The sequence below is a fragment of the Dromiciops gliroides genome, chromosome 6 (assembly GCF_019393635.1).
Source record: "Dromiciops gliroides isolate mDroGli1 chromosome 6, mDroGli1.pri, whole genome shotgun sequence".
Classification (NCBI taxonomy): Eukaryota; Metazoa; Chordata; class Mammalia; order Microbiotheria; family Microbiotheriidae; genus Dromiciops; species Dromiciops gliroides.
Genome location: NC_057866.1, coordinates 68646688 through 68661570, shown reverse-complemented (window position 1 = coordinate 68661570; position 14883 = coordinate 68646688). Strand labels below are relative to the sequence as shown.

At 38.5% G+C, this 14883-nt stretch overlaps 1 protein-coding gene across 2 annotated transcripts in view; it reads right to left on the bottom strand.

Annotated features, from left to right (window-relative positions):
- Positions 1-14883, bottom strand: part of SEL1L3 (SEL1L family member 3) — a 129574-nt gene that overhangs the window by 32929 nt on the left and 81762 nt on the right. The window lies entirely within an intron of this gene.

The following is a 14883-nucleotide window of genomic DNA, read 5'->3' as shown; positions in this document are numbered from 1 at the left end:
TCTCCTTAAATTTTTTTTTTGGTTTTGCAGGGCAATGAGGGTTAAGTGACTTGCCCAGGGTCACACAGCTAGTAGGTGTCAAGCGTCTGAGGTCAAATTTGAACTCAGGTCCTCCTGAATCCAGGGTCAGTGCTTTATCCACTGCGCCACCTAGCTGCCCTATCCTTAATTTTTATTTGGATGTTTTGTTGCAGTATGGAGATTTTCCAAACTCTGGTAGTTTCTATCAAGGTACAACAAGCTTGATGACAGACTTTATCATTTGAAGACGAGCCTAGCTAAGTTCGGAAATGTTCATATTGAGGGTGCTGAGGTTTTTGGCCATAGTAACTCTTGAAGAGCATCTGCTAAGCTGTGGACCTGCTAGAAGAAGTTAATGATATCGACAAAGTTACATATCCTTTATGCATTGAGGTAAATAAACATACATAAGGGAATAGTGGTCCCTCAGGAAGCGCTGGGACAGATCTGTTTCTGAGTAAGCAACAATACTCTCTCTGACTAAATAATCCCAAAGGCTTTGGGGCTAGGGATGCATTCCTAGAGTACTACATCTGAGCTCCACAGCCATATTCCTGCACGTAGGAGTTTAATTAAGGCAAAACAAAACAAAACAGGATGGCTGAACAGAAAGAAAGCAGAAAGAGGGGGAAGGATTATATTTGGATGGAGAAAGGTAGGTAAAGATAGACATGCAAAACAAAAAAGCATTAGCAAAACACTTTTTAAGTGAAGAGAAGAAAACAAAATGAATTTTCAGAAGGGGACAAACAAGACAGCAAATTACTGATTATTTTGTTAAATTATATATATGAGATATATACTAATATAGACAATACATATAAAGTACATATATGTACGTACATAAAATCTTTTTAAAAACTATATGCCAGATGTTTTTAGCTTCTTTTGCAATCTTTTTTTCATATTCTTTGAATACTGAAAAGTTTTTGATTAAGTTCACAATAAAAAAGAAAAGAAAAAAGAAAATGATGGAGAATGCTGAAATGAGGCACAAAAAAGGTGTATACCTTTCCCACCCACTACCATCTATGTGGGAAAGATAAAATGCCCATCTCTCCTATGTGCTCAATAGACCAGAGCAACCCAGTGGATTTCTAGATAGGGGTTCTAAGTAAGAGACAAGACTTGTGAACATTGACATAACCTTGAAGCTCCTGACAACTTGCCTGTCTATACTGAACATAGTGGCTATATATAAAACCATCTAAGATTTTAGTTTAGAAGCATCGGCAATGGGCAATATAGCAAGCCCTATTCTCTATTAATTTACATCTTAGTTTAAGAACTTCTCTATAGGGGGCAGCTAGGTGGCATAGTGGATAAAGCCCTGGATTCAGGAGGACTTGAGTTCAAATATGGATTCAGACACTTGACACTTACTAGCTGTGTGACTCTGGGCAAGTCACTTAACCCTCATTGCCTTGCGCAAAAACAAAAAACAAACAAAAAAGAACTTCTCTATAATAGCAGCTTGACTAGACATCCTTGGATTTTTAGGATGCTAGTAATTTGAACTTCAGAGTGGAGGTGGTGGGGTCCAAGAGGAAAACTTGACCTTGGGAGGTTACCTGTGTTAGATGCATTCTATGCTACCTGCTTGTTGCTGATGGGTATTACTAAGCTTTTCCTAATTGAACAGTTTTAGTTGCTACAATAGTGAGATCTGAGGAAAAAGAGTTAGCAGTTGATGGGAGGAAAAAATGAGCCAATGCAGATGAACCTGAGTTCAGTCCCCACATGTTGAGTCACAGGAATAATAGGAATGGTACTGCTCATAAATCCCTTTAAGAATCAGTTACACATGGAAAAACTCATAGAAATAAGAACTATTAGCTCTGACTGTTGTTGTTCATCCTTTGTATTCAAAGAGGACCAATGACATCATGATGTTGGCGTTAAGGCACAGTGTATTTGGCTGGGGCTGATCAATCTAATATATGAGCTCAGAAGTCTCTACCACAGGTCAGGTACAAATAGTCTGTATGAACATTTGGGATGGCGATGTCTCTAGATTTGTGCATTTCATGTTTCCAGTCTGCTGTTGTAATTCTGCTTTGCACATAAAGCACCATGCCTTCTTTGATGTAGCACACCATGCAGGATGGTGCAGTGCCAGCGTCTCCCATATTTCACAATCAGTACTAAAGTTCTTCAGAGAGACCTAGAGAGCATCCTTCCTCTGTGTGAGTCTTGCCTTGTGTGCGTTCTCTGTAGTCTTTTAGGTAAAAGTATGTTTGACATTCTGGCTACATGGCTAGCCCATCAGAGTTGTGCTCTCTGCAGTAGAGTTTGAATGTTTGGTAGTTCATCTTGAGAGAGGATCTCTCTCTCTCTCTCTCTCTCTCTCTCTCTCTCTCTCCCCATACACACACACACACACACACACACACACACACACACACACACACACACACACACACCTTATACTGTCAGGTAATCTTTAGAATTCTCCTAAGACAATTCAAATGGAAGCAGTTCAATTTTCTGGCATGGTGCTGGTAGACTGTCCAGATTAGATTGCACAGGCATACAGTGAGGTCAGCATAATGGCTGTGTAGACCTCCAATTTGGTAGTCAGCCTACTACCTCTTCTCTCTCACACTTTCTTTTGGAACCTCCGAAATGCTGAGCTATCTCTGGCAATGTGTGCATCAACACTATCCATGTAGAAATCCCTGGAAAGTATACTGCCAAGGTAAATGAACTTATCCATAGCTTTCAAAATTTCTCCATTCTCTGTAACCAATGGTTCCATATATGGGTGGTATGGTGGTGGCAGGTGGAGAACCTCTGTTTTCTTGGTGTTGATTGTCAATCCAAAATGAGCACAAATGGCAGAGAGTTGGTCCACACTCTGTTGCATCTCAGCCTCAGGGTCTGCACTACGTACACAATCATCAAAAAGTTGGGCACCAACTCCCCCTTCACTTTATTATTTTTTTTTAATTAATTTAAAAATACAAATGAATGAATGAATGAATTTTTTGGTTTTTTTGTTTTTTCTACTTTATTCTTGACTTGAAGCATTTTTAGTTAAATAGTTTACCATAAGTGTAATAGCTGACTTTGATGCCATTTTTGTCCTTATTGAAGGCATCTGACAACACTGTATAAAACATAATGCTCAAAAGCATGGGAGCAAGCATACAGTCCTTCTTCACTTCACTGGTAACTGAGAAAGCTTGAGATCTCTGTCCTTTATCCAGAACCTGTGCAAGCACGCCATCATGCAACTGGAATATAAGATTGTTGAACTTTTCCAGGCAACCACATTTTGCCATGATTTTCCACAAGTCCTCACTGCTAACAATATCAGAGACCTTGGTCAGGTCAACAAATGTTGTGTCCAGACCTCTGTTCTGCTCCTGGCATTTCTCCTGAAGTTGCTGGGCAGCAAAGACAATGCCAACTATTCCTCAGCCCTTTCTGAGGGCACCCTGGCTCTTGGGTGCATGGACCATCTTCCAGGTGAAGGATCAGTTGATTAAGGAAGACTCTGGGAAGAATCTTGGCAATAATGACTAGGAGAGAGACCACTGATCATCACAGGATGACTTGTTTCCTTTTCTTTTATGAAGATGGATAATGGATGCATCCCTGATCTCCTGGGGATAACCTTCTCTTGCCATATAACCTGAAAGATTTCAGTCAGCTTTTGTAAGAGCAGTGGATACCTTTGTCTTGTAGATCTCTGGTGGGATGGAATCAGCACCAGATGCTTTGTCACATGAGAGGAATCTAATGGCATTCAAAAACTCTTCTTCAGTAAGAAGTTTGGCTACAGAGGGATTGACTTTAACCTGAGGTCAACAGCTTCAGCATTGATTGATTATGGTATGTTGAAAACACTATGGAAATGTTCCCCCATCTCTCCAGGATCAAGTCCTTATTGCTGATCAGTGTGGCTCCATCAGCATTTAGTTTATATGCACCTGAGAGTCTATGACCCATAAACAGTCTTCAGGGCATCACTGGATTGTTGCTATAGGAATAAAACTGAATCTCATCTGCCTTCTTACTGAGTCAAGAGTCCTGCATCTCTCTAAGCTTCACTTGAACTTTACTTTGGATGGAATTAAATGCTGCCTTCTTAGAGACTGACAAACTGTCCTGCTGGTAAACCCTGTGGAGTTCTCGTTTTTCATTTCTGAATGAAAAATCATGATTCCAGGCGAACAAGGATAAGGAATGCTACCCAAGACTCCGGAAGGAGAGGTGATGAACTAAATATGCAAAGTGAGACACATTTTTGGACATGGCCAGTATAGAAATTTGTTTTGCTTGACTATGCATATATTTTTTTAATTAATAAAGTATTTTTTCCCATTACATTGTTTATACAAGCTTTACAATTTCAGATTTTTCTCCCTCCCTCCCCTCTCTTCCCCCTCCCCTAGACAGCAGGTAATCTGATATAGGTTATATATATATATATATATATATATATATATATATATATATATATATATATATATATATATATATATATGTATGTATGTATGTATGTATATGTGTATATATACATACACACACATATATATGTATATATATATACATAATAACATTAATCCTATTTCTGCATTAGTCATGTTATAAGAGAAAAAATCAGAGCACTGATGAAAAACCTCCAAATAGAAAAAAACAATAGCACCAAAAACAAAAGAAATAGTATGGTTCATTCGGCATCTATACTCCGCAGTTCTTTTTTTTTTTTTTTTTGGATTTGGAGATCCTCTTCCATCATGAGTTCCCTGGAACTCTTCTGTACCACTGCATTGGTGAGAAGTAGATCACAGTAGATCATCACTCAATGTGGATGATACTATGTACAATGTTCTTCTGGTTCTGCTCATCTCACTCATCATCAGCTCATGCAAGACCCTCCAGGTTTCTCTGAACTCCTTCTGCTCATCATTTCTTACAGCACAATAGTATTCCATTGTATTCATATACCACAACTTGTCCAGCCATTCCCCAATTGATGGGCACCCCCTCAACTTCCAATTCCTTGCCACCACGTAAAGAGCAGCTATAAATATTTTTGTACATGTGGGTCCCTTTCCCCCTTCCATGATTTCTTTGGGAAAAAGACCCAAAAGTGGTATTGCTGGGTCAAAGGATAGACTATGCATATTTGTTACAAGGGTCTGTGGGGTTTTTTGAAAGGGAGAAAAAATGCTTGATAATTGAAAAGCTATACATCTATCTCGCTCAGAGAACCTGCCATTGTTCAAGATATTTTTGGAATTTCTCCTTGAAAATGCCTAAAGAGATAGTTTATAAGTTCACTGAAATTCAAATCAGTCAAATTACATTATACTCATGCTTCATTTTGTACCACAAACGGTACTGAACACCTTAATCAAGCCAAACCTAGTTCTGTCTGATATTTAGCTATTTCCAAAAATCCTATCTATACTCAAAAGATTAAGATGAACTTCTATTAAGGATGCTCAAAAGAATATGTTGTAGACACTGAAGGAAATTCCAAAAGAAGAGTTTCAACCCTGCTGTGAGTAATAGCAGCATCATAGGAATACAATTGTACAATTTTCCAGTATAATTATTTTGAAAGAGACAACACTCATTTTGCTGTAAAATTCTGGCATATTTGTTTAAATAAAATCAATCCTGTAACAGTATAGTCATGGTTCATATTATATTGACATTTACTTGTCAAATTAACTACCATGTAAAATGTAAGTAATTATAAGTAACTCTACATAGCTGTTAAAATGGATGTTATCTAACTAGATAATACAATGGATTTTTTTTTACTTAAACATACTTAAATTATAGATAGATTTGTAGAACTTTAGAGGTAAGACAAGTTTTAAAGATCTAATTAAATAAAAAACAGTACTTTAGGAACATGTCTACTCTAGGTAATGAATCTATGTTTTTTTCTAAATTGTTATCTTTGTTGTTGTTAAACTTGTTCTCATCTTTTTCTCTTTTTATTTTTAAAATATATTTTCTTTTTCTCAATTACACATAAAAACAATTTTTACCATTCTTTTTTAAAATTTTGAGTTCCAAATTTTCTCCCTCCCTTTCTTCCCTACCTCCTTCTTGAGAAAGCAAGAAATTTGATATACATGTGCAGCCAGGTGGTGCAGTGGATAGAAAGCCAGGTCTAGAGTTCAAACATGGCCTCAGGCACCTACTAGCTGTATGACCCTGAGCAAGTCATGATCTTATTTGCCTCAGTTTCCTCATATACAAAATGAACTAGAGAAGGAAATGGCAAACTACTCCAATATCTTTGCCAAGAAAACCCCAAACTCACAAAGAGTTGGACAAGACTGAAATTCCTGAATAAAGACAACACAATTCATATGCAGTCATGCAAAATATATTTTCTATATTGGCCATGTTGTGAAAGAAAATCCAAACAAAAAGAAAGATAGAAGAAAGGAAGGAAGGAAAGAAGGAAGGAAGGAAGGAAGGAAGGAAGGAAGGAAGGAAGGAAGGAAGGAAGGAAGGAAGGAAGGAAGGAAGAGAAATTTCAAAAAAGTATACTTCAGACTCATGATGGAAAATACTATCCACATCCAGAGAAAGAAACTAGCAGAGTCCTAATACAGATTGTGAAATTTAAAATTGGATATTAGATCATAAATCTCCCCTACTTAACTTTTCCCTTAATTTATCTCCCAGACTAGTAAATGGAAGAAGCTTCTGGTTTTCTAGATAGAGCCTTTATTGTATATAAGGTGTTGTTGATTAGAAGGATAGGGAAGTAGAAATACAGTAGAAATCGTCTTAAATCTAGGCTTAGTCTATATTTCTTATAAAAACTCACCAAACCAAAAAAGGCCACCTTTGGAGTGAGGGAGACCGTCTGTGCTGCGCCGCCAGGAGTCCCGCCAAGCAGGCAAAAAGGCCTACTCTGCTTCTCTCCACCCCCGGAAGTCAAAAAACCCGGCAGGCAGTCTGACATACGCAGCAGGCGGACTGTACCCGGCAGGCAGTCTGACATGCGCAGCAGGCGGACTGTACCCGGCAGGCAGTCTGACATGCGCAGCAGGCAGACTGTTCATCTCCTCCCCAAAAGGGTGGTCCTTGAAAAACTGGCGTCTTTCAGTTATCCTAACCGACTGTTAAAAACTTTCATATTTTACCACATTTCCCCCCTTTGCTTCCTCAAGAAATGGAATGTTTCCTTGATGGAACAGTAAAAAGAATATAATAACTTTTGCTGACTAATAATATGCGAACAACAATACAGAAAAAGAAGAGAGGAAAGTTTTGTCCAGAGGGGCGATTTTTTTTTTTTTTCTTTCCTCATGAACCGACGCTTTGACATTAGTCTTGCAAAGGGAGAGCCTCTGCAGAGAGTACATGTTACAGATAGTATATAACAGAAAGGAGATAGTAAAAGCTAATAAAGCAAAACAGTTCATATAAAGTCTCTGAGTTCTCTTGTCTTCTTGAAGTGGTAAGATGTCATCAGGAGGAAACTGGATTCTGGTCTGGAAAACTGGATTCTGGACTCTGGTCTGGATTCTGGACTCTGGACTCTGGTCTGGAAAGCTGGATTTCTTCTTTAACTGTTTGAATTGCTGTATTTTTTTTTTTACTAAACCTTAGCATAGCATTTTGCAATCAGTAACACTTTTTACCACCATGTGTCTGGATCAAAGTCAAATTTAGTATGTGTTCATGACACCTGAAAATGTTATGGAAAGGTTATCATACCATATCTCATGGTTCCGAGACAGCCAGTGATTGTGCTAGGCCACAGGTGAATTCAACTGAGTGAGATAAAAAGATAAGTAAGTTCAGTTAAATTAGGTTAAATTAGGAGGGAGAGAGGATGAATACTGGACTGTGCCTAGTAATTGTGCTCTACATAGTCACCATCATAAGCAAACCATGGACTTATGTATACCTGTCTCTCCTTTTGTTGCACATATATTCTCTCCAGGGCCTGCATCAGAGTTCACAGCAAGTTAGTCTCTGAAATGATAAGTTTCCATATTTCTGAAATCTCATTAATTTCACCAAAGACGATATGATGGTAAAAATGTGTGCTATGCTGCATAACTGAGAATATATTAGTGATATATACAATAATTCCAAACCATACCCAGAGTATAATGACATATAAATAATAAATGAATGTAAATAGCTGATTATATTAGACATTGTTACATAATCTTCTTTTAGACATTATTACATAATCTTCTTTTAGCAAGTAGACCACATCATCTTATACATGAATTCTCTAGTATAACAGTAGCAGATACTTAAAGTGGTGATTAATTCATCAAAAAGAAATAAGACTTCAATTAGCAAGATTCAATATTCAATAGCATATACTTAAAATGCCTTTGAAAAGTCACTTAGTTTACAAAATCATAGGGAATTGAGGAAATTATCATAGCCGGATTTGCGACTATAGAATGTCTAGGAATAACATAATTATTAATCGCTCTAAGATCTTGCACAAAGCGATAAACAGGTTTACCATCTGGCCCAGGCTTGGGTTTTTTAACTGGCAAAATGGGAGTATTGCATGGAGAGTGATGACATGGAATAATAATACCCTGGCTTTTCAAAGCCTCAATTATAGGGGTGATCCCTTCTATTGCTTCCCTAGACAATGGATACTGTGGAATGGAGGGGGGTGGTCCCCCCTTAACTTTAAAGGTAACAGGCATGGCAGACTTAAGGAGCCCCACCTCATTAGGGGATGAGGCCCATAAAGACTCAGGAATGTCAGAGGGGATTTTGGATACCTCCCCTGCTGTTCCTTGAGCTTCTGTAAGTAAAATTGGTAATAAATGAACAGTATCCTCTGGCAATTGTAAGGAGACAGCCCCATCTGGAGCACAAGATATGGTTGCTCTAAGCTTGCAAAGGAGATCACGACCTAATAAATTTACAGGGGCATCAGGCATGAGTAAAAATGAATGTTCTACTGTTAAGGGCCCCATAGATACCATGCGAGGATTCAATTTTGCCACTCTCTGGCTCTTTCCTGAGACTCCCACTACATTCAAATATCCTACAGGTCTACACCCAGCATCTGGTTTGCTTACTAATACTGATTTAGAGGCTCCTGTGTCTAGCAGACAATCATAATAAGTCTCCCCCACTTTTAAGGTGACATGTGGTTCATTACTCTGGGGAGGTGAATGGACTGGCACAAGTGCATTCAAAAAATCCGGATCTGGGAATATATGGCTTTCATTATCTATGTTCCATTCCTCCCCAAGACACCGTCATTCCTGTGTCCTCTTCTGAGGGGGACCTTGGTTACCATTATTCTGGTACTGCCTTTCTGTATTCCTCCGAAAAGATCTATTTCTATTTTGATTTCGCCTGTAATTAGAATTAGAATTTCTTCTCCAAGTCCTACATTCTCTCAATTCATGCCCCTCCTTACGACAGTAACAACACACATTAGTGTCCTTGCTCCAGTGTTCACATGGCTGACTAGGAATCGCTGGTGCCAGAATGCTCTGTTTAGGGTGATCTGGATCTTCCTCACGTGAGTCAAAGACATAATTTGCAAGTTCCTTAATTCTATCTACTGTGAGATTTCTCCAGTCTGGACATTGTTTCAGAAAGTATCTGCGTATTTCTGGCAGTGAATTATAAACAAATGTGTTGAGAACGATATAGGAATCTCTTAAATCTACTGGATCCAATCTGGTGTACTGTCTAGCGGCCTCACAAAGTCTATCATAAAATCTGTTTGGTCTTTCATTAGCCTCCTGAGGTAGGCTTAAAAATTTCTGCCAGTTTTCCGGTTTTCTAGAGCAAGATTCCATTCCCTTCAGAAGTGTTTCTCTAGCATCTTTTAATCTTTGGAAATCCCTATCATCATTATAATTCCACTCTGGATCCTTTAGAGGCCATTCCACATTGGCCTTACCTTTCGCAACAAGGGCATTTCCTGCTGAGATAATATCTGTAATCTCAGTTGGGGACAGTAAAGTTTCCAAAAGGCAAGTAACATCAGCCCAACTGGGTTGATATGCATTAAATATAGTCCTTAACTGTGAAATTACAGTGTTTGGATTTTTCTCAAAACTAGGGATGAAAGATTTCCATGCGCTCAAGTCACTTGGTCTAAAGGGGCTATATTTTCTGACTTGAATTGGCACTCCCTTTTTACTATGTTCTATAGCTTCCTGCAGAGGGAGTAGTTTCTGTTGATCTGATTCTAAACTTGGATCATCTCTAGTAGAAACAGCCATTTTGAGGTCTCTCTCCATATGTGAGAATTTCATTTCGAGGTCTCTCTCCATATGTGAGAATTTCATTTTGAGGTCTCTCTCCATATGTGAGTATTTCATTTTGAGGACTCTCTCCATATGTGAGAATTTCCCCCATATCATAACAATGATAATAACAAAAACAAAACAAGACAAAAAAAACCCAAAAAAAATAAAATCCTTAGTCGTATGAACTATGGATGTGGTATTAAAAGGTATTTCAATTGCAGGCATAAAATTTCTACTTATATTAAACGTATTTTCCCAAAGATTCTCACTTATACTATTATACAAAAAACTTTTTGCTGCCTGAATGAGGAAAAAAACCAATAATGTTTTGAAGGACCATTGAGTAAACTATTCCTCTAAGTCGGGACGTTATGCTGTCCCAATACATTCCGATGAGAAAAATCAAAGGGATAGTAGAATATTCGAGCATCTTGCCCTTTAAACTGGGCTGGCTTTTCTGTTTAAAGCAAGACTTTTAGAGGCTTAAAGTCTTTAAGGGAGATTAGACAAAGGGAAAGTCCGTGGGGGGGGGGGGGTATTCGGAAAATCCACCGAATTAGCCGGCTTATGGCCAAACTAGGGAGGGTGGGAGGGTCCTTAAGGTCCCTTCGGGGTCGCCAAACTGTGAAATTTAAAATTGGATATTAGATCATAAATCTCCCCTACTTAACTTTTCCCTTAATTTATCTCCCAGACTAGTAAATGGAAGAAGCTTCTGGTTTTCTAGATAGAGCCTTTATTGTATATAAGGTGTTGTTGATTAGAAGGATAGGGAAGTAGAAATACAGTAGAAATCGTCTTAAATCTAGGCTTAGTCTATATTTCTTATAAAAACTCACCAAACCAAAAAAGGCCACCTTTGGAGTGAGGGAGACCGTCTGTGCTGCGCCGCCAGGAGTCCCGCCAAGCAGGCAAAAAGGCCTACTCTGCTTCTCTCCACCCCCGGAAGTCAAAAAACCCGGCAGGCAGTCTGACATACGCAGCAGGCGGACTGTACCCGGCAGGCAGTCTGACATGCGCAGCAGGCGGACTGTACCCGGCAGGCAGTCTGACATGCGCAGCAGGCAGACTGTTCATCTCCTCCCCAAAAGGGTGGTCCTTGAAAAACTGGCGTCTTTCAGTTATCCTAACCGACTGTTAAAAACTTTCATATTTTACCACAAGATTAATTAAACTGTGTGTGTGGGGGGGGGGGGGGCGGGGGCTGGCTGGCAATTGGGGTTAAGTGACTTGCCCAGGGTCACACAGCTAGTAAGTGTCAAGTGTCTGCAGCCGGATTTGAACTCCAGTTCTCCTGACTCCAGGGCCGGTGCTCTATCCACTGTGCCACCTAGCTGCCCCCCTAATACAGATTGAAGCATACTATTTATACTTTATTTTTTTGGTGTGTTTTCCCTTTTGTTATATTTCTTCTTTCACAACAAAACTAATAAGGAAATATGTTTTACATGATTTTACATATATAACCTATTTCAAAATTGTCTACTGTCTTAGGGAGGGGAAAGATGAGAGAAGGAGGGAGAAAATTTGGAACTCAACATTTTATAAAAAATGAATGTTAAAAATTTCTTTACATGTAACTGGAAAATACTATTAAAATAAAATAGCATTTTTAAAAGTATGCTTCAATCTGCATTCAGACTATCAGTTTTTTCTCTGGAGATGGATAACATTTTTCACTGTTAAGTTCTTTGGAATTGTCTAGGATCACTGTACTACTAAAAATAGCAAAGTCATTCACAGGTGATCATTGTATAATATTACTATTACTGTGTACAATGTTCTTCTGATTATGGTCATTTCACTTTGCATCAGTTCATATAAGTCTTTACAGTTTTTCTGAAAGCATCCTGCTCATATTTTTTTTTTTTTTTGGTGAGGCAATTGGGGTTAAGTGACTTGCCCAGGGTCACACAGCTAGTAAGTGTCAAGTGTCTGAGGTCGGATTTGAACTCAGATCCTCCTGACTCCAGGGCCGGTGCTCTATCCACTGTGCCACTTAGCTGCCCCGTGTTCATCATTTCTTATAGCATAATAGTATTCCATTACAATCATTTACCACAACTTTCCCCCAATTGATGGGCATCTCCTCAATTTCCAATTCTTTGTCACTACAAAAAGAGCTGCTGCAAATATTCTTCTACAAATAGGTCCTCTTCCATTAAAAAAAAAATCCCTTTGGGATACAGACCTAGTAGTGGTATTGCTGGATCAAAGGGTATGCACAGTTTAATAGCTCATGCAATTTGTTAGCCCTTTAAGTATAGTTCCAAATTGTTCTCCAGAATGATTCGATCAGTTCACAACTCAGAGAAGAGATTTAATTGGAATCAAGAGCATTTCCATGACATGCCTCTTTATAGTAGGGAACTTCCATACAGTTTCCATGTTTCACAGTAATAACAAGTGCATGAAATGAGTATTTATTGAGCATCTACTATGTACCAAGTACTGTGCTATTATTCATTTTACAAATATTTCTTTTTTTTGGTTGTTTTTTTGGGGGGGTTATTTATTTATTTATTTTATTTTTAGTGAGGCAAGTGGGGTTAAGTGACTTGCTCAGGGTCACACAGCTAGTAAGTGTCAAGTGTCTGAGGCCGCATTTGAACTCAGGTCCTCCTAAATCCAGGGTCGGTGTTCTATCCACTGCACCACCTAGCTGCCCCACAAATATTTCTTACTTGCAACAACCCTGTGAGATAAATGGAGATATTATTATCCCCATTTTTTAAAGCTGAGGAAACCAAGGTAGACATGGGTTAAGTGACTTGTCATGGTCTCACAGCTAGTAAGTATGTAAGGCTGGACTTGAAGTCAGGTGGGGTATTGGTACTCCCTTGCCTTCTTGTGGTACCAGAACAAAGAGGAACCCTATTGATACCTCACGTTAATCATCATGACAGTTCTTAGCATGAGCAACTTTCAACCCTATGTTACCCCCTTACTGACTGAGGTGCTAACCCAATCACTGATAACAGTAGAGACCAAATGGCTAGCTTTACCAGTTGACAATCAAGTTAGCAGTCCAAGGGTACATAACAACATCAAGAAATGCTTTAAGGTTTGCAAAGGACTTGATATTTGACAGAGGTACCCATTGCACATCATCTTGACTGAATTCCCCTACTTGGCTGTCATTGATCCCTTATAACATGACTGATGAGTTTGGCTTTGAGGGGGTTGTGAAAATAATGATAAAAGCATTATTATTTTATTAAGATCTATTTAATATGCATTTAAAACAGACCACATTATGATTAATTTTCCACTCAAAGGTATAGCTAGATCCTTCTACAAATGGAAGACTGTGACATTTGCATTCTTTTATATAGCCAGATCCTAGTTAGTGCAAATCAGGAATCTAGTGAAGAAGTTATGTTATTTAAATTCTCACTGAATATTTCCATTGGGATAGGACCAATTGCCTTATTTTACATAATTATACCTTTGAATAGCACAGATCTGAATACAAAGGACAGCTTCACAGGATTCATTATTTGCACTAATGAGGACCAAGCTGTATAAGAGAATGAAAATATCACACTCTTCTGGGTAGAGAAGGGAGAAAACCCATATGTATCTCTGGAGTGTCCAGTGAAGTACCTTCCCTAGTTTTGTGAGCATGACTTCAAAAGTACTTGCAAAGCTCTGTAAGGTGTGGACACTTTACTCATACTGGCTCATTGAGGATCACACCTCTTTATGGAGGCAAATGGGTGAATGAATAATAATCGCTCCTTTGGTTTTCATCTGCTTCCTTCATACTCCAGTAAAACCAAATTACATGAGGTCAGAAACTACTTGTTTTGTCTTTGTCTCCCAAGTGCCTACCACAGTGCCCAGAACATAATAAACCTTAATAAATGCTTATGGAACTGAATACTTCTTAAATCCCCACTGGCCATTCAATGATCATTTGGGAAGGGGATAGGAGAGAAGAATCCACTTCATTATTCTAGCTTTCATTGTGCTTCTAGAAAGTTCTAAGTACTCCTTACATAGATCATTTTTGTGATGAAAGCACTTTCAAAAGACAGCAATACACAAAGAAGACAGTATGTATGGTAGCACAGCCTGGTCCTTACTTTCAATTACGTGGTGAAAAAATGAAATGCAGACAATACCTCTGAACACACCATAACTTCCTTTCTACAGAGTTTCTTTTAAAACTGTTGTGCTGAACATTTTTAGAACTAATGACACCATCAGAACAGGTTCGTGGGATCCTAGAATTTAGAGCTGACAAAGACCATCCAGTCCAGAGATCATTTAGAGCAAGAGAAACTAAATGATTGGCCCAAGGTCACACGCAAGTAATAGATGACAGTGTCTAGCTTCAACCCCAGGTCTTCTGACCTGATGTATGGAATTTTTCCAATGCAGCACACTACATTAAAACCAATAATAAGGTCACAGCTTAAGCCCTGATAGCCAAAAAAAGGACTTTCACCGCAGAAGGTTGAATTCAAAAGAATCAAAATGATGGCTTTTCAAATTCAATAGTCTTTGTACTCATTCCATTTTAAGGAAATAAGCTATTTTTTTATCAATGGAACAATGATCACATCTCCAATATAATTTGGCTTGAATTATGTTTGTAAAGACGAATTCAGTTTTT